Below are 20,262 nucleotides of genomic sequence, written 5' to 3'. Positions count from 1 at the left end.
ATGTAACACCTGCCTTTTGACCGCTTCTTTCCTCAGTGTCGAAGGCCCCAAACACTCCTTCAAGGTGAGGCAGCTACTTACATGTACTTCTTTCAATTTATTATACTGTATTTGCTGCTCACAATGGGGAGACCAAACACAGATTGGGTGACTACTTTGCGGAACACCTCCATTCAGTCCAATCGACCAGTGACCTTCATTTTAATTCTTCACCTTGCTCTCACACTAAGATCTCTATCCTCAGCCTCCTGTACTGTTCCAGTGAGGTTCAATGTAAGCTCGAGAAACAGCCCCTCATCTTTCATTTAGGCTCTTTATGGCCTTCTGGACTCCACATTGACTTCAACAATTTCAGATCATAAACCAATTTGTTTCCTTTGCATGTTTTGTTTTTTTTCTTATTTTTGCTTTCTGACAGCAGCACGCGTGCTTTAGGCACATATTTTATTTCTTTTTTTGTCCCATCACCACTCCATTCAGTTCTGTAAACCTAACTCTTCTGTCCTTCAATCTCTCCTGTCTTCCATCCTGTCAAAGACTTTCATTTTGTCCTTGCTCCTTGCTCATAACCTATTTCACCTCTAGCTTTTCTCATTTCTGATGAAAGGTCATCGACCTGAAATGTTAAATCTGTTTCTCCGTCCACAGATGCTGCCTGACCTGAGTATTTCCAGCATTTTCTGTTTATAGTTCAGATTTCCAGCATCTGCAGTACTCTGCTTTTCAATTGGGTTATGCCAGCTGTTGTTCGCCCTCTTTCATTAAATTGCGCTAAATGCGTGACCTACTGTGAGGAGGCTCAATTAAGGAAGCAACATTGTGGTTATTCAGGTTTTCACATAGATTTCTTTGGGAATAGGAGCTTGTGTAGGCATATATCAAAAATTGTTTGAAACACATAGCAGCATCTAAAAGGGGCAAAGGTGGGTTCATTTTTGGGTGTAACTGGTTATCAGAGCTCTGTTCTAAGTTTTGATTCAAAGATACAAGCTCATGCTTTTCCTTTCTGCAGTTAGTAAAAATGAAGATTTTTATTTCAAATAATTAATCAGCACACCTACAATTGATGTAATCATGTATCTAATACTGGGCAGTCATGGACAGGAATAGATGTCTTGCAAATGCAGAACATTTTGAATTATTTCAGTTCACAAATTCATATGATGATCTGGGGTTAGAGTCATGGCTTCCTGTAAAGCCCAACAACCACTCTGATTTTCTTACTAAAATGTAGGTGATCCTTATTTATAATTATTTTGGGCTTGGAAGGCAGAGCACAGCAAAGAGCCAAAATGTCAGCAAATCCATCAAATGAAGCATTAAAAATCAAGGTTTTCTAGAAGTGTCCAAAACTGCTACTGGAAAATAAATCAAATGTTTTATATAACAGTGTAGGTGGCAGTTCAGAAATAATTCATTGGATGTGAAGTGCAATGAGATAGCCTAAGGAGATGAAAAGTATTTTATAAAGATGAATTATTTCTTGGCTATGTATTCTTGGCTTGCCTTTTTTGTGGTTGTGTTAGCTTTTTGGATGCTGTTGTTTTTGAGCTACATCTGTTTAGCATGGGGAGGTGGTGGTGTAATGGTAATGTCACTGGCCTTGTAATGCAGGGACCTAGGCTAATGCTCTGGGGAACATAGGTTTAAATCCCATCATGGTAGCTGGTGGAATTTAAATTAAATCAATAAAATCTGGAATTGAAATAATCAGCAGCTGTTGTAAAAACCCTTCTGGTTCATTAATGGCCTTTAGTGGCCCGCCATCCTTACCTGGTCTGGCTCTTGGCCTAAATAGCCAAGTGGTTATGGTACTGGGTTTGTAACCCCAAGATCAAGAGTTCAAATCTCACAATGGCAAACTATGAAACAATGTAACTTCATCTGAAACAGATGGAAACGGGTTTGTACTCGAAAGAGTTACCTGGTCTGGCCTACATGTGATTCCAGACCCACAGCAAACAAAGTTTGAGATAGGTGGCAATATTTTGTCTTTGGATCGTGTGCCTTAGGAACAGCACAAATGGGTGTCATTACAAGGAAGCATTGAGCCAAACATACAGCCTACACCTCAAACTTATAGCCAATCTTCCAACCCTGCAGACATGATCTAGGAGAGGAGTGCAAGGGAAGAATATTTTCTCAGCCATGAGGTGGAGAAGAGGGATTAAACTGATAAAATCATAAAGATTTAGTGAAACAAAATCATGGAATTGTACAGCACAAAAGGGAGCCACTCAGCCTGTCATGCCTGTGCTGGATCTTTGAAAGGAGCAATCCAATTCATCCCACTCCTTTACCATAGCCCTTTAAATATCAGATGGTGAGCTATTAACTACTTTGCTACGCCCTGACATTTCAGTCTCTGCATATTCAACAAAGAAGTTACAGTGCTACAAATGGTAACTGAAAGCAGTCTTGTGTTGTGGATTTCCACTGGAAGTAAGATTCATTGAAGTGACCCATTAATAGTGAAAAGTTGAGTTATGGAACAATAGAGAATTATTCACTCCCAGCACTCGATCAAAACCTAGTCCTTTAAAAGCCTAGGCCTCCTGTTCAAATTCTAGTGACGAAAATACAACAATTAAAATATGAACCATGCTACATTTATGTCGTGTGTGCTATTTTTAGCTTCCTTTTAAACTTGTCAATTTGTTTTTTTTGGAATATTGACAAGCTTTACCTAAACCAGATTAGCTTTCAATAAAGTAATTAAAGCCTCTGGAAAATTGGCCACCATTATGGCCATCATACTCCAGTACCGTATCAAAAGTACTTTATTTCTTCAAAATAATACTAAATGCAGGAGAGAACCCATTACTTTGTGCTACTCCTTTTAGAACTGATTCAATTCTGCAATAGAGAGGATATCTATATTTAAATACTTCAGACATTTTCACTTTTGAGGTAATAAAAATTAAACATCCCAAAAACAGTCAATAATTTGCTTGGCCTGGGTCACTAAAAGTATCAATCATCAAAAATGGATACTTCTTGGTGTTACACCAATTATAAAAAGTCATCCAAAGGTACAGCTCTGATATTTATCCCAAGTGCTCAGATACACAAATGCATGTAAACATGTACATAAGCCAATATGTAAGCCACAAGATTACCAGGCAAAGTTAGGTATCCGTGAAGAGGCCTAGAGAGTGTTGGTTCTGAAACGAAAAGTGCAAAAGGCCCAACTTTTCGGCAACAGTTGTTTATGTCTGCTCTTGGAGAGAACCTCACTTGTCATGTGCTGAGTTGCAGAGCAGGATTCTCAATGGACATCTGGCATCAATCACTGAGAATAGATCCTGGGAGTTCATTGGTCAATGTGTGCCAGCGCTCAATTTTCTTGTCCTTGCTCTTCAGACAGTCAAACCAGTGCTTTAAACGTTCACCTTTGGCATTAATTCCAAGCGTCACCCCACCTAAACAGAACATTTGTAAGGGTGGTTATCTATTTTCTGCGAACTAGAAAATAAACAATTCAAAATGATGCAGCTTTCTTTTTGGCAAGAAAAGGAAAAACAGGCTAATTGAATATCTAGTGATAAGACAAGGTTGAAATGGAAAAATATACAGAATTCAAAATCCACATCATCACAATCTTAGAATAAAGCAAAATGATTCCATTCCCCATTTACGAAATGGATATAAAATGACATTGCAATCCACAAAGGTACAATCATCAAAAGACATTTTTCAGATTATGTAGTTAATATTTTGCATTAATAATTCAGAATGTTTAGTTTTAATATGTCTTGCATAGGTTCCACCAGCATTGTCCAGTACCTCTGCAGAGCTAATTGTTTATTAATTGTGCTTAATTGTATTCAAGTGGTGGACATTAATTGGGGATTCAATTAATCCAATTCAACTCATAATGCTCCAATGAATAGGAACAGACAAACTATGCTTGTAATGTACATCTCTGTAAATAAAATCTTTTAAACTTATTTAAAGATTGACTCCAGTTATATCCTTCACCACATGGGTTCTCTGGAGTAGAATAAGAGTCACCTATGCATTACAGAGATTTCAGTAATAAATATAGGAAGCAGGTATTGTTAACTTAGGAGACTAATTGCAGAAATCTATTTTGCTACCCAGCAGAAAATCTACAAATTACTTGTACACAAAGCATGTATCTAAATCAATGGACTAATAGTATTAGACACACAAATATGGTTATCAACTACTTATGCAAATCCTTGTGCTCCTGCACAGTGATACAGGGGAAGGAAGGAAGGCACTGCACAAAAAAGTATCAAAACAAATATCGAAGATATGTCTGGAGTAGAAACGTTTAAGGGAGAATGATGATTACAGAACTAAAGTAGATGAGTTGAATGGAGAGTCGCCTCACTAAAAATTTATTTGGACATGTGTCTTCAACCCAACATCTTAAACTTGTAATTTTTTTAATTAAAAAAGTTACTAAAATACTTAGTCAAACTCACTTACCAATGAAGTCATTTGATTTTCCAATATCATAATCCCAAACAGTTACTTCCAGAGTTTTTTTTGCCAAATCAGCTTGCTTGATTTCATAGCAAAATTCCTGTATTAAAAAAAATATGAATTTCTAATCTTATGCTCTTTATCCTGATTGAAATTCATGGTTATTCTCTCATTGTGACCATCTGGTTGATAACTGGGCTGAGCAGCTCATTCCTCTTTTATATGACCTGACAATTTTCATTCAAATAGACTGAAAGTTGGGTGGAAGAACCACCTTACCAGGTATTGGTGAATTTGGAAATCTAACCCTTAGTCTTTTGTTGACTCAATGATAAGGCTAATGAATATTTAATAACCCTCTAGTTTAAGCTTCTTTAAAATACAAATCAGATGTTCTGTGTATTTTCTCATCAATTTGTTGCAAGATAGAAGCATTCAAATTATCTGCTTATCACTCCTGTGGAATAATATTGGATCATTTTATCTGCAGTTTGCTAATTATAATTAATATACATTTAAGTATTCATGGAAGGGAAATCAATCATAAGAACTTGCGATTAAATAGAACATTGTGCAATGGACTGTACAGTCTCCAACAGCGCAATGCTGATTTACAGATGCAATACACTTAACCTTTTATACATGGCTCAATTAAATTATGAAAATTGATGCATGTTTATTAGCTTTTATCAACTTGGAGTATAAATGAGTTCTTCCAAACTACAGGAGCTGATCAAAAGGCATTATTCCAAATTAGCCTCACAAAAGTTCTGAAACTTCACCTGCTAATGCTCTAATACGGTAATTAAATTCTGCTATAGACTTGATTTTCCAGACTTTATTTACAGGGCTTTGACAGCAGTTACATGCTTCCATCAAGAAACACAACTAGACACAAACTCCATCCCTAAGGTTTCCCGTGCTTCGGGCTGATTCATTCACACTGTCACATAGTACTACACAGTACAACAAGTCTTAAAGCTACAATCACTACAAAATTAAACTTCCATCTTGATTAAAAAAATAGCATCACACTGGCCCTTGGGCATGCTCAGATCATGGTGATCACAGCGCTATTCAAAATCATATCTATAACTATCAAGGGGTGAAAGGAATTCTTCTAACAGTAAGATTTCATAGTGTCCTGGGGCACAAATCATTAAGTCATTTGGAAAATAAATCCAAGAAGGATATTTGAAAGCCCCTATTCACTTACTTTGGAAGTTTTGGGTCTTTAAAGAACTCCCTCCCTACGGGTCCATCTGAGGCCTCTTTTATATCACATTTTAATGGGTGTGCTGAGGATTTGGTGTCATGCTTTCCCATGGTTTGGAAAATGTCAAGCTGACCTTGCCCATCTCTCTTCCATAGGGTGACGAAGCTCCCACCTGCTTTGAGCAAAAGATTCTACCAACATCCCCAGACCTGACTGGGAGATAGAGCGGGGTCCAGAAATACTGGAAATCCAACAGAACTGACCTCAATTGCATTTCCCAACTAAGGTCCAAGATGACCATTGATCCCATTGTTGTGGCAGATTATAAGGAGGTTTAACTCTGTGTCTAACATTGCTACCACAACTAAAGGTCTCTGCAAGGTTTGTGGTAAAAAATATTCAAAGGGCAGATGGAAATATTTACATAATTGCACCATGCAATCTTGTTTGTTACTTCTCAAATTGAATTTTATCCAATTTTGGTCCATTTTGCTGCCTCCCTTCCTTAATTGTTGTGAATTGTAATGGATGCTATTCCACATGAGCCAGCAGCCCTTCCCTAAGTGGTCATTCTTCATGTACATTGGCTATTTAAATGCACTCCTGGCTGCTCTCCCACATTCTACCCTCTGTAAACTTGAGGTGCTCCAAAACTTTGCTGCCTATAATTTAACTTGCACCATGTAACATTCCCCTATGATCCCTGCGCTTGCCAATCTACATTGACTCCCAGTCAATTACTGTTTAGATTTTAAAATTCTCATCTTTGTTTTCAAATCTCTCTATGGGCCTCACCCCTCCCAATCTCTGCAATTTCTTCCAGTTCCAAACTTCCAAAATATACTGGCCTCTTATGCATCCCTGATTTTAATCGCTCCACCACTGGTGGCCCTGCGTTCAGTTGCCTAGGCCTCAAGCTCTGGAATATCGTCCCGAAACCTCCCCATCTCCTTATCTCGCTTTCCTCCTTTAAGACACTATTTAAAACCTACCACTTTGACCAAGCTTTCGATCATCTGACTTAATATCTCCTCATTGACATGGGACAGAGTTTTATGCTTGTCTGGCGGTGGGCCCAACCCAATCAGCGGCGGGCGCGTAGCCAATCTCCGCCGGCGAAACGGGGCATGCTGCCATTTTGCGCGGGCGGGCCAATTACGACCAGCGCGTTGTAGACTCCCTTGTACAGCGGGTATTTCAAATGTGCGGTGGGCGTGTACAGACCGTGGGTTTCAATGGGGAACCGGCAGTCTGCATAAAGAAAGGCCAGGCTGCCTCCTTTAGGCTGTTCACCGTGGCCAGCGACCAGTCTGCACAGTGGGCTCTAGAGGAGGGCAGGGCAGAGGAGGAGGGGGGCAGGCTGCAGTGTAGGCCAGTGGGAGGCCAATGTTCCCCTCAGTTCTCTGATGCCTGCCTTGCTGCCCTCCTCGAAGAGGTGTCACATCGTCGGGAGGTGTTGTTTCCCAAGGATGGAAGGAGGAGGGCCCCCCACATAACCAAGCAGGCGTGGCAGGAAGTGGCGGAGGTAGTGAGCTCTCAAGATGCTGTGCAGTGCACAGGAACCCAGTGCCACAAACGCTTCAACGATTTGTTCCACCCTGTCAGCCTTGGCCATTTAACCCAGCAGGTAGCCTTAGCCTCTGAGGCCCCCCCACCTCCCCCACGTCTTAGTGTCGTTACTGCATTGGGCATTTGGCGCATGCTGGGTGGGCAAACAGATAGTGACCTTGCTTGCATCAGCCTTAGTCATTGAGGAGAAGATGGGTTCTCCCCGCAGCATATGTTGGTGTTTGTTAGGCTGGGGACAACCTGCAGGAGAGGCAGCTAGACACATACTCAGAGCTCCAACATGTCTTATTGATGGTGATGAGATGGTGGAAGAGGAGCCTCAAGGTGTCGCGGCCAAGAGCCATCTGCTGGCCTTGGCGCCACACCTAGTTGTGCCTCCTTGCCATGGGCGCTAAGACCTATGTGTTATTCAAAGTGATGGACGCCGAATGTGTCCAAGGTGGCTGTTGGGGGAGGGGTTTGGGACCAGCTGTATTATCTTCTGGGGACTGATCACCAGTCATGTGGACAGGAGCCGCTGGAGGCCTCAGATGGGTCACTGTGGTTGGGATGCGGCGTGCGTGTGCAAAGTCCATGAGCAATCAGCCCCAATAAATACCCTTCTCTGTTCTGCAGGCAAAATCAGAGCACAATAGCCAGGAGTGTTTGCGGACTGGTGGTGGGCACGCCATGCTGCAGCACGTAACCACATTTGAGGAGCAGGCCATGGAGCTGGGGAGGAGGCAAGCAGCCAGGTTGACAGGTGTCGGTGAGGCTGGGGCGCAGCGGCCAGGTATTTGAGGCCCACAGTCCCATCCACTCTGTCTCCTCACCATCCAAAGCACTGATGATTGCTGCAATTGTTAATGCAGCAACACTGCTCATTCGCAGACTGATACAGTAAGACGTGTGGGTCATACACAAAGGTCCCTCAGATCCTTGAGGATGCGTGTGCGTCTCTAGCACCTTCCAAAGTTGCCTTATCCCATTTGTGACCACTATCCTCATGGCCTAACATGCCATGGCATCGCTGCTGCACATCCAAAGACTTATTGCAAATTAGGAGGGTTTGTACCTCAACCACCCTTTCAGCCAGTGCGTCCCACATTACTCTGTCCAAAAGGTGCTCAGCACCTCACCTGTCAACCTCATGGCACTCAACTTAAATAAATGCCAACAAATTAATCATCCCTGCGCCAAGAGAAAATGTTGCCTTCTGTCCTCCCATTCTATGCCCCTCATAATGGTATGAAGGTCAATAACGTGACCTGTCAATCTCCTGTGCTCCACGGCAAATGTCGCAAGTGTTTGCAATGTTTCCTCATAACTCCAGTTCTCCAGGCCAGAATGCAACCTGGCAAGAACCTCTGCACTCTCCCCACTCCAATGCCAAACCTCCCATGAAGCACAGGTCACAACTGAATGCAGAACTGTAGCTGTGGCTTCAACAGCATTTTTTGCACTTGCAACATGACCTCCCTTTTCCTACGTTCTATTCCTCGGCTAATAAAGGCATGTCTGGCTTTGACCTTGTTAAGTGCCTTATGTTCCTGTTCTGCTACCTTAACGGGTCGGTCCAGCAAGGTCCCTGTAATCGTCGTGACTTTCCACGGTCCTACCATTACTCATTCCTGTACCTTGTTTGTCTTGCCCAAGTGCTTAGCCGCACACTTATCTACATAACATTCCATGTGGCATTCCTTAGGCCATCTGACCAGCCTGTCTGTATGCGTGTGTAATGTCTGGGCCTCCTCTTGACTATTTACTACCCAACCAATGTTGGTCTCCTTAGGTTCTTGAAGGTTGAGCGCATTATGAGGCTGGGGGGGAAAGGAATGAATGATGTTACTGCCTGAACGCTAACCGATGCACTGTCTTTGTGGTTAATTTCAGCATCACCACTGCATGGCCTCCAGGAACAAGTCCAGAGCCCCCCCTCCACACCTGAGGGGCATCACTTGCAACTTGCGTCACATCCTTTCAGCGAACCAGGCATCAGTGCAGCGACTACCACATTGGTGGGGATTATAATGTCGGATAGTGTCCCGGGACACAGTGGAGAGGGCACCACAGTCGCTGGAGGAGATGGCACAGACAGAGTGCCGATGGCGCCAACAGCTGGAGGTCTGCAGGGGATCAGGCACATGCTGAGTCGGGCAGTGATGATGTGCCTCTGGAGATGTCAGCCATGCAGCAGCTGCAGGACAAGCGGCAGGGTGAGCAGGAGCATCTGGCAGAGTTGCATGAGAGTGTGCTTCACTTGGTCTCTGTGGTGGAAGATTCCAGGCAGAGTGTCAGTGATGGCATGAGCCACAGGACAGAGCTTCAGGCTTCCTCCATTGTGAGTTGGCAACTCTCATGGAGAGGGGCTTCCAACAGATTGATAATCATCTGATTGGGTTACGCTCTGAACTGCAAGCCCTCACAGCGCTAATGCCCACAGGTGGTCATTGGCAATGTGGGAGATGTTCTGGGCACCAAGTGTCACCGCTCAGTGCCCATCCACGTGCGGTGAGCAGGAAGGTCCAAGGCGACCTCAAGTTGGCATAGTAGCTGCCTATCATCTCTGCGAGCTCCTCTCACAGCACTCCAGATGAGGGCAGCAGTTCCTCCGCCCCTCTGCCAGTGACCGTTGAATCCGTTGAGGCTGCAACAACTGGGGAGGTGCCAGTTCTGGAACTGGCCACTCCCTTCAGGCGGGGCCATCACAGGCTCCACAGGCCAGAGGATGGCCACCAAGGTCATCGAGGCCAACAGGACAGCAGAGTTAGCAGGCTTTCTCACAAGCCACTCCGAGCGATGAGGCGGCACCCAGACATAGCATCTGCAAACGTAAACATAAGGCACGCTAGGCACTCCATGGGTTTGTCACCGGTGATTTTGTGTTGGCCCTAGATTAGGGAATGTTTGATTCTCAGCGTCAGAGTGATGTTTATTCATTTTTTTGGTTATAATAAAGTCCATGTTTGTAACCATTGCTGAGGGTGTTTCCTTTGTGCTGCATTTGTCTGTTTCACAGATATATCATGAGTGTTTGAGTGGACATTGATGTTTATGTACTAAGCCCTTAGTTGCAGCTGATGAGTTGGAAGATGTAGCACCTAAGTGCCACGTTTGGAAGCGCCAGGCAATGCTGGTCCTGCAGATCCATGTGTCTGGAGCTAGCTGAAGGTTCATTGGATTAAAGTGTCCCAGATGTCCCTGCCTCCTTGATGTAGTAGCGGGTTGGTGTGCTGCCCCTCATCAATGCCCTGTGCTTCCTCATCCTCTGAGCCACTGCTGGATTCATCAAGTGAGGCCTCATCCACTGCATCAAGGTCTTCATTTTCAACAGCATCCCCCTTTTCCAGCGCAAGATTGTGCAGAGCGCAGCATGCTACCACTATCCCTGAGACGTGATCTGGGGGGTACTGGAGTGCGCCCCCTGAGCGGTCCAGGCAATGGAAGCGCATCTTGAGAAGACTGATGGCTCTCTCCACCACAGCCCTTGTGGTGCCGTGGCTCCTATTGTACCGCTGCTCAGCTTCTGATATTGGATGGTGGAGAGGCATCATGAGCCGCCTTCTGAAGGGATAGCCCTTGTCACCCAGCAGCCATCCATCCGGCCAAGCCAGAGCACTGAAGAGACCCGGCACCTGGGAGTGTCTGAGGATGTAGGCGTCATGGGAGCTGCCTGGGTACCTTGCACAAACTTGCAGAATCTGCATCCTGTGATCACACACTATCTGCACGTTCATGGAGTTGGAAGCTCTTCCTGTTGACGAAGGCACCAGGCTCGCTTGCTGGCACCTTGATGGCCACATGTTGTCAGTCTATTGCACCTTGGACGCGTGGGAAGCCAGCAATGGCTGCAAAGCCTCTGGCTCGCTGTGCCTGACTTGCCTGGTCACAGCAGAAGTGGATGAAGGTCAATGCCCGTCTGAATAAAGAGTCTGTAACCTGCTTGTAACCTGTGGACAGCTGATTCGGAGATCACGCACCGAGATCTGGAAGGAGCCAGATGCATAGAAGTGGAGGGCAACTGTGACCTTCAGAGCCGCTGGCATAGGGGAGATCTCAGGGCCAATCATCTGACAAATATAGTTCACTGTCCCCCTTGACAGTCGGAGCCTCCTTCGGCACTGCACCTCAGTCATACTGATAGCTGCTTCGCTGCCTGTATACCCTGGCAGCAGGATAGTGGCGTCTTCTGCGGCCCCTTCCACCTTGGACCACCTCTTGGCCCTGCGTCCCTTATGCCTGGCCTCCCAAAGATGGCTCCCCTGGAGGCTGATTATCCACTCCTGGCCTCCTCCTTATTCTATCCCTCCCTTCATCCTCAGAGGAGCTGCCTCCAGTGGAGATGTCAGAACCCATACCCCCAGGCTAAATGGAGGCCTCCGGAAAGCTGCCGGCCTGATAAAGATTACTGTCTGCAGACTGGTGAGCTGAAGCTTCAAAGTACAGAGAAAACTGTTGGAAATCGATCTGAACTGCTAACAATCACACAGGCAAGTTTAAAACACTTTCTGCAATAAATACTCCAGAAAAAACATTAACAACCCCTCTGAGCCCACATATCCCACCCTTGGATGAGGTTTGTTAAAAAGTCACTTACCCGCCTGCCCATTGCGCTGAGCCGAAGATCACATGGGCGCCTCAAAATTGGCATCGAGTACCGAACTAAGGGCCTTAACAAGCCCTTTAATTAATGGTGGGGGCGCATCGTGCTTTATCACGTGCCTGCCCAGCTAAATATTGCGATGGCATGCGGTGACGTCAGCACGCTCGCCCGACATCAGCGCACGACATTTTAAGCGCTGACGTGTGGGGCCCGCCACCCGCACATCATACATAAAATTCCGCCCATGGTGTCATACTTTGTTTTATAATGCTCCTGTGAGGTGCCTTGGGATGTTTTATTACATTAAAGGGTATATATATAAATGTAAGTTGTTGTTGTACATCCCTTAACAGTGTGTGCTGTTATGTTGTTCAAGCATGGAACCATCACAACCAAGCCACCAGATTTCCAAACTTACGCTTCCTAGAAGAGTCACTGGATAGGGGCAAACATTAGATTTCCCTCAATCTCAAAGTCTCTGTATCCGCACTTTCCCAAAGAAAAGATTGTTCACAGTCCTCTGTCTACCTGTTCCATGAAAACGAGGAGGATTGACTTACCCTTTTTCTTCTATGGGTGGACTTTTCCGTTCTGGAGACGATCGTGCAGGTGTTGGGTGAGGAAGTCGGCATGTTTCCCACTGGACAATGGGGTGGGTGAACATACACAATCTTCCACTTTACAGCTCAATAATTATGCATGAGTGAGCAGCTTGGCAAATTTCATGGCAGGGTGGGCAGGAAGTCACCTGCTCCATGGGGTCAAAGGTCCTGGTGCCATACCTAAAGGACACCCGGACAGACATTCATTCATTGCAGGCCAGGAGCTCTGCATTATTCCTCCAAGGTCCTTACGGCTGCAGGTCGTACTGGAGAAACTCGTAAATGTGAGCAACCATGTTCTGGGATATATGAGGAGACCTTCAGCAATGCCTTTTGCTCATCTCTAGGCAAGAGCACAGCCGGCGAAACAATCATGGTTGGGCCAATGCATGCTGTTGCAATGGTCATGTTTGCTAGCCTCTTGACTTTATAGAAACCCTGCTGCCTCTTGTTGCTCAGGACCCTACTTCTCATGGCCCTATGCCAAATGACGACAGCTCTCCATGCCCTCATCTGGATGAGAGCCATTACCAAGGCAGGATTGCCTGCAGCCTGCTTCTTCGATGCCTCAGTGGATGTGTGAACTAATTGAAGTGATAAATTTAGTGAGCATGTCCTTTACAGGTTTCCCTTCATCTCAAAGCCAGCAGACAAGTGCTAAGTCCTTTGCCTGGCCTCTGTCAAGACATGGCACCCCCATCTCATGGCTCCCACTTAAAGGACATCCTGGAGGACCAGAGATGGATGTTCCTCTTGTTCCTACACAGGTGTGTATGGAGACAATGCTCTTTGACCAGATGCTATGGGAGCCATGTGCAAGAAACCTCACGTGGGCACTTTTCCACTTGCCTCCACTACCCTTGAGACTCTATAGAGAGAACATTGCCTTTCCAGCACAGAAGACCAACCACGTCAGGTTTGGAGTCGCTGGTTGGCTGTCCTCCACCAGCTGTTCCCCATGAAGGCATTTACCTCCCTCCCTCCCTTCATTCCTGCCGCTGACTGCAGCCAATGGCGAAGGGCACAGAATGAGCAGCAGATCCACACCTTGCTGGGATCTCGATGTTATGAGACCCATGAGTCGGGAGCAAACCTGCTGCTGTGTGGGCTTCACCATAGAGAGAAGGTCACAAATTAAAATTATTGACATCCAGTTGCCTCATAATTATTAGGGTGTCCCTTTCGTTGCCAATTATGCTGAACTTAAACTTCACCTACCTGAAAAGACCCTCCTCCCATTTCGAGGCATCGCAATTTTATATTGAATGGAAAAATGGTGAGCATAACTTTCCAGATACTTTCCACCACCTTCTATCCTCTCCGTTACCCACCAACTTCCACCATCATCATAGACCCACCCAATATCCCGTTTTATTTCACTTCTGTTACCCTTGACCCTCCCCCATTACTCTGGACCCCATAACCATCCACGTCCACATGCCATTCTTCCTCTTAGAGCCAACACCCGTTACCATCCCCATGCTTGCCCTGACCTTTGCCCTTCTTGTTAGCTGAGCCACGTGTCCTTTCCCCCTCAATGACCCACCTGATGATGCCTTCACCCGCCAGATTCTCATCCTGAACCTGCCACCGTACCACATACCACTTCCCTCTCTGACTGTGACTGTTCCCTTCTCCCACCAGTCCTTCGAGTTCGCAGCTACGCCACCCCTACCCAACCAGGATCCCACCATCGACGCTACTGACGCCACTCTCTAAGACACTCTCCCCCTTCCCTGGTCAACCCTACCACCTTCTCCCATAAGCCCTGCCTCACTTTTCCAGCCTTGGAGTTGCCGATGATACACGCACCCAAATTGTGACCCTCTTAAAGGTAGGCAAAGGCTGCGCCTACGTACCTCAAAGTCATTGATGAAGTGAAGCTCACCAGGTACACGCCAGTCATGTACAGAAGCAAAACAGACTTATCTGCTGGCAGAGCACTTAATTTGGAGGAAGAATTTGATTCCAGCAACTTGGCCTTTTAATGAACATTCATGAGATGCAAATTAATGAAAATGTGGTTCCCAACATAGACCAGCGGGAAGGTTGAGTCACTTTTAACCAACCATGAAAGCTAGGAGAACAAAATTCCAAACTGATTTCCTGATGACAGGAAACAGACTTTTGCAATTACTCCAAATTGTGTGATCCCGCCTGCTAAGATTCCCGCCACTAGCGGGATGGAAATTTCCGCTCTATGCTTTTCTGTCTGAAAAATGTGTTACCTTACTCAGTCGTTCACTGCACATTTAGGATATTTTATGGGGAAGCATTGCACTTTCGATTTCAGCATGACTGTGCTCCAATGTATGTGTCACTGCTTTGTTACTCTTGGTGAGGTTTTCTGGGAATTGTTTTCTTTAAGCTAAACAAACCATTATCTCCATTATGTAAAGAAAAAATTTCTATTAATACCTCATTAAATTCTGGATTAAGCGTTTTCTTTTTCACAGCTGTCTTATGCTTTGATTTCTTGTCCGCATCGGGCTTCAAGTATCTGGAAGAAATACATGTTGAGAAAGTAAGTGGCAATGCAGTGTTGTTAAGTCTCATGATACTTGTCAAAAATGAGCAGGATAATTCTACTGGTGTCCTGGCCAACATTCATCCCTCAACTGTTACCAAAACAGATTAACTGGTCATCCTTCCTTTTCTAATTCTCAATCTCGGACTGCCTCCCTTCTTTTGTTGACATTTAATTGCTCCCAACCCTCTGGCTCACAATATTGTTCTCTCCCCCCTCCTGATTCACACAAGGCTGCTCTTCTACTTAATTGACCCACCAGGAGTTGGTGGGTGAGAAAGTTGTCGGAAATTGGGATTCCCGCATATGCTGTGGAGCCACCTATTGGTTCCCTGTCCTAAAGCTAGCCTGTTTGGCAGACTTGGCTTCCAATTGGATGGGAGCAACTCTTTGAAGACCACAGGGCCAGCAAAGTCCATGCCATGGTGGGGGAGGTCAATTGACGTGAGATGGGCGAGGGGGAATTTGAGGGGGGTTGATCAGGGGTAGGGCAGTAGGGGACTATCGATGGAAGGGAGGTGGGGTCAACTGTGTGTGCTACTGATGCCAGGAAGGTTGGCAACCTCAGTGGTAGTGGGAGGCGGGGCCTGGAGGCAAGGTCAGAGGCCAAGAGTGTTTGGAGTCCTTGTAGAGGGATTGGAGGCCTCATAGGGAAGGTCAGTAGTGAGGTGTCTGATCGCAGTAGCCCCTCAGCACCTAGATCCAGGAGGTAAGTATAAAGGGACTCAACTCCTGAATCTGCCAAATCCTTGATGAAGCTTCCAGGTCTTCCAATGCTCAGGAAACCTGTTCAGCCAGAGTTGAAGCTGAAAATATGAGGCTCTCAACCTCATTATTATAGTTAAAATTCCAACCTGTTTCCTTGTAGTTGGTCACCTTCCCAGCTTTCAGCCTCAGTTGGGGTCGGGGAACAGGCTTTTCAGACTTGAGCCTCCTACCCTACTTGAACCTAGCTTTAGGTTAAAATTTTCTCCAAAATCTCTAAACATGGCTTCTGGAAAAGGAGGTCCAGTCTCACCAATCTGGTTAAATATTTGAGTGGGAAGTGGTCATTGAGACTTGCATCAGTGTTCGGACCATTGCTCTTCATCACTTTTTTTAATGATTTGGATGAAGGTATCAGATGAATCATCTGAAAGTTCATGACACAAAATTTGCAGGGCTACAGGGAAAAGACAAGAGAGTGGGATTAGCTGAGCTGGCAAGGGCATGATGGGCCAAATGGCCTCCTTCTGTGTTGTAACCACTCCGTGATTGTATAATATAAAGATCTGTATGGGTCTAAGGAGCTTAAATAGAGTGGGGGATGGGCTGGTGTCTGGCAGATGTTTAAATATAGATAAAGAGAATTGCAGTTGGGCAAGGATAACTCTAAGCATGTGTTCACTGTGCAAGCCCAAGGCAGCTTATTGGAGGAAGGTCCTGGCTTTGAAAGTGGAAAGGAAAATTGAAAATGGTGTAAAAGTGGGATTCCCATTTGCTCTCACCTGTTTGCACTTCTGTCAAAACTAATTTCAGCCCTATCATTCTTTTCCTGTATAATGTCTTGATCAAGCCATATTTATAATAATCTGTCTAATTTTGGTGCCCTCATATACAGACCCTAGAAAAGATTTACAGCACAATTACTGGATTGATATCTGGTTTAAGGACCTTCAGCCGCCATTTTAGGTTCAGAGAGCTGAAACTTCTGACTTTAGAAAAGCATAGTCTTCAAAGAGATAAGATTGAGACCTTTAAATTAATGAAAGCATTAAACTCGGTCCAAATGGCTACATATTCAAATCAGACAGTACTAAAGAAGGCTGGGAACAATAAGCATAGAGTTAGGAGAGATGCTAAGAAGGTCACAGAGAGTCATTGATTCTGGAGCAATCTGCCAGTATGCAACATTGAGTCTAGATTGGCTGAAAGCATTCAGACAGACTTTAATATCTGCATATAGAAAATAAGTAGCTAATTCAGAGTTACCATAATCCCTCAGAATGTGTCTGATTGCCTTCAGGAGTCAAAGACAAATTTCCTTGATTTCTTCCTAAACTTGCAAAAGTTTTCTGTCATCTCTTCCAGGAGTTTGTGTGGCTGCCTGGTTAGGTGAGGGTGCTGGTGTGCAGAAGTAACACCATTGTCAAAAAAAGGGTTCATTCGATGGGCCAGCTGGTCTTTGCACATCTCTTTCTTTTCAGTCTAGCAACATGCTCCCCGCCGTCACTGTCTTTCCCCCTATATGGCTCAAACACTCTCTTTTCTTTTCCAGTTCACACTTATTCTTTCCTTACAGCTTCTTCCTTTCTTCTTTCCTCCTCACCCCCAACACCATTCCATTGTCCTCATCTCTCAATTGCTCCTCCTAGTCATCTGTGGATTGATAGCAGGCCAGAAAACCTTGGGAAAACAAAAATAAAAATACCTGGAAAAACTCAGCAGGTCTGGCAGCATCTGCGGAGAGGAACACAGCTAATGGTTCGAGACCGTATGACTCTTCAACAGAAAACCTTGAGGTCACTTATTAAGAAGGTAGGGATTGCAACCAGCAGAGTTAAAGCAAGCGACATGAGAAGGCGTTGGCCAGGATTACCACAGCAGCAGGGGGTAAAGTTTTAAATAGATCAAACATCCATGGATTATGTTAAAGGGATGAACTTGCCCTGACTTGCATGAACTGCAAACAATCAGAAAGAACGCAGGCAGCCTGACCCTGCCTGCAGCTTTCAGGTTGAGCTGATTTCTTATCAAAGGGCACTCACCCAGCATATTGCAAATCTGCATTTTAAAGTTGCAAAAGTACTTAAAAAAAAACAACCACAAGTGGGTTATTGGTTACCTCAGTATGAGCCTGGCATTCCCATTTCTACAACAAACCGCAGGAGAAAAACATAGTTCTCATGAATGTCAATACTGTTCGAATGAATTTAAAAGAACATGCAACTTTTCAAAACGTGCTTCGCGAGAATGCCATTTCATTAGTGGCACCAACAAAGATCTGCAGACAATCACAACAGTCCTTCAATACCTCATGGCGTGAGCAAAACTCAATAACCCAGCATTGGAGTGCACGATTGTTGGAGAAAATGAACACCAAGTGGGAATGAGTCAATTTGAGAAGCACACTGACGGAATAAAGTGGGCACATTTTTTGACGGGCGGTGGTGGGGAAGCGCAGCATGTATGTAGAGAAAGCAGGAGGCCTGGATAAAGCCTCTTGACATACAAGAAAAACACAAGGGCCAGAATTGTCTGGCCACATTGACACTGGGTGTTGGGCATCATGGCGGGCGAGGGGGGGACGGACGATATGGCAAGAAGGCAACAATCAGTCTCACGCGGTCGTGAAACCAGGTTGCGATTGTTTGCTCCACCCATCAATGGCGGGCCGGCTTTCCATCACACGTCAGAAACCTAATTTCAATACATTACAAGCCCTGCTTGCTGGAATCATTCCTCCACGCTGGATCAGCTGGGCACCTTGGCGTAGTTGCATGCCGACGTGTTTCACAACTGTACATAAGTGACAGGCATCTGGCGAACTGCACTTTGCTCGGGGATTCAAGGTTTGTTCACCTACCTTGCTTAAGACAGCACTAGAAGTCACGAGCACCAGGCTACACAGGCAGCACCACATCACTTTAGGTGGGGGGGGCTCACGGGTAGATCTCTACCTACCAGACAATCTGTAACAGCTGCAGGGCTAGGGCTTGCTTGAGGAAGGGGGAGAAGTGGCTTCAGTCAAGGAAGAGGCTGAAGGGCAAGGGCTGTACTGGGGAAGAGGTATATCCCAGGGTGTGGGGGGGGCACATGTTGATCTGCGCAAGTGACCTCAGATGGTGAGGGTTGAGGAGGCAGTCTCTAGAGGAGATTAGGCCAGATGGAGATGTGAGGGTGTGTGTGAGAGAGAATGGTGACGTCCCTTGAGTTGGCAATGAGTGAGATGCCAGTGAATGTGTGACGGCCTGTTGAGTGTGTGAGTTTAGTGTGATAAGATGGTTGCCTTACCCTGGCAGCACGGATGAGATCACTCATCCGTTTTCTGCACTGGATGGCCAACCTCTTGTGAGTAGCATTGGCACAGACCAGCTCTGCCTCCACCTCCCAAGCCAGAGTGGTGAGTCTGATGGGCCTCCTGCAGCCAGAATGGGGTAGAGGACATTGCGGCGGGACACAATGGCATCCAGAAGTCATCCCAGGGATGCGTCACTGAATATGGAGGCGGCACTCCTCTTAGTTTTTGGGGCCATGTCATCACCGGAGCAATCCTGGGCTGCAAGCATTGAGAAGTGTGTGCACGCAGCTGCAGTTTAAATATGGTGCCCTGAGTGAGGAAGTGGTGAGGTAGTGGTGTGGTGGGCAAATTGGAGGCCGCCCGCCAGTGAGACAGCGTGTTTCCTGTGGCTGCATAATTAATGAGGCGGGAATGGGACAACACGGTGCCAAAACCTGCCATTGCGGCCGGTGGGTAAGTCATTTTTTTCCCGCCCATTACTGCACTTTGTGCAAATCTGGGACGATTCCGCCCAAAGATACAGCATGAATAATATAAAGGAGCAGCAAAGGATATATAGGGCTAAATTTTCAATGGCCCGTTGTAGCAGAACAGGAGGCATGGGTTGTGGGGGGAGCCTGAAAATGGGAGGAAAATCCCTTCAGGCCGACTGTGTGACATGTTCCTGCTGATATGGGATTATGGAGGAGCTGGATTGATGGCGAGAATGATTACCTGGCCACAGTGGGTAAGCAATTAATTCCTTTAATTATGGGCACTTTCCTGATGCCAACCAGATCTTCACTTGCCCGGATGAGTGCAGCTCCAGCAACATTCAAGAAGCTTGACACCATCCAAGACAAAGCAGCCCACTTGATTGACACCCCATCCACAAACATTCACTCCCTCCAACACGGATGCACAGTGACAACTATGTATACCATCTACAAGATGCACTTCAAGGATTCACCAAGGATCCTTAGACAGCACCTTCCAAACTCACAACTGCTAACATCTAGAAGGACAAGGGCAGCAGATACATGGGAACACCATCACCTGGAAGTTCCCCTCCAAGCCACTCACCATCCTGACTTGGAACTACATCACTGTTCCTTCAGTGTCGCTGGGTAAAAATCCTAGAACTTCCTCCCCAGGACAGGTTGAGAGGGCCGTTATCAAAGCATACAGTATCCTGGGCTTTATTAATAGGGGCATAGAGTACAAGAGCAAGGAGGTTATGGTGAATTTAATAAGTCACTAGTTTGGCCTCAGCTAGAGTATTATGTCCAGTTCTGGGCACCACACTTTAGGAAGGATGTGAAGGCACTAGAG

The 20,262-nt window shown here is 45.7% G+C and overlaps 1 long non-coding RNA gene across 1 annotated transcript in view; it reads right to left on the bottom strand.

The window, feature by feature from the left end:
* Positions 1 to 2,951: 2,951 nt before the first annotated feature.
* LOC121283064 overlaps positions 2,952 to 20,262 on the bottom strand; it is a 37,768-nt gene continuing 20,457 nt past the window's right edge. Inside the window, exons 2-4 of the long non-coding RNA XR_005944180.1 lie at positions 14,843 to 14,924; positions 4,459 to 4,555; positions 2,952 to 3,422 (exon numbers count right to left, since the gene is read on the bottom strand). This is a non-coding gene — a long non-coding RNA (uncharacterized LOC121283064). The remainder of the gene's footprint in view (positions 3,423 to 4,458; positions 4,556 to 14,842; positions 14,925 to 20,262) is intronic.

This window comes from Carcharodon carcharias, chromosome 10 (genome assembly GCF_017639515.1).
Source record: "Carcharodon carcharias isolate sCarCar2 chromosome 10, sCarCar2.pri, whole genome shotgun sequence".
In the NCBI taxonomy this organism is placed as follows: domain Eukaryota; kingdom Metazoa; phylum Chordata; class Chondrichthyes; order Lamniformes; family Lamnidae; genus Carcharodon; species Carcharodon carcharias.
Note: the sequence above shows the minus strand (reverse complement) of the source record. Positions and strands in the feature narration are given on the sequence as shown.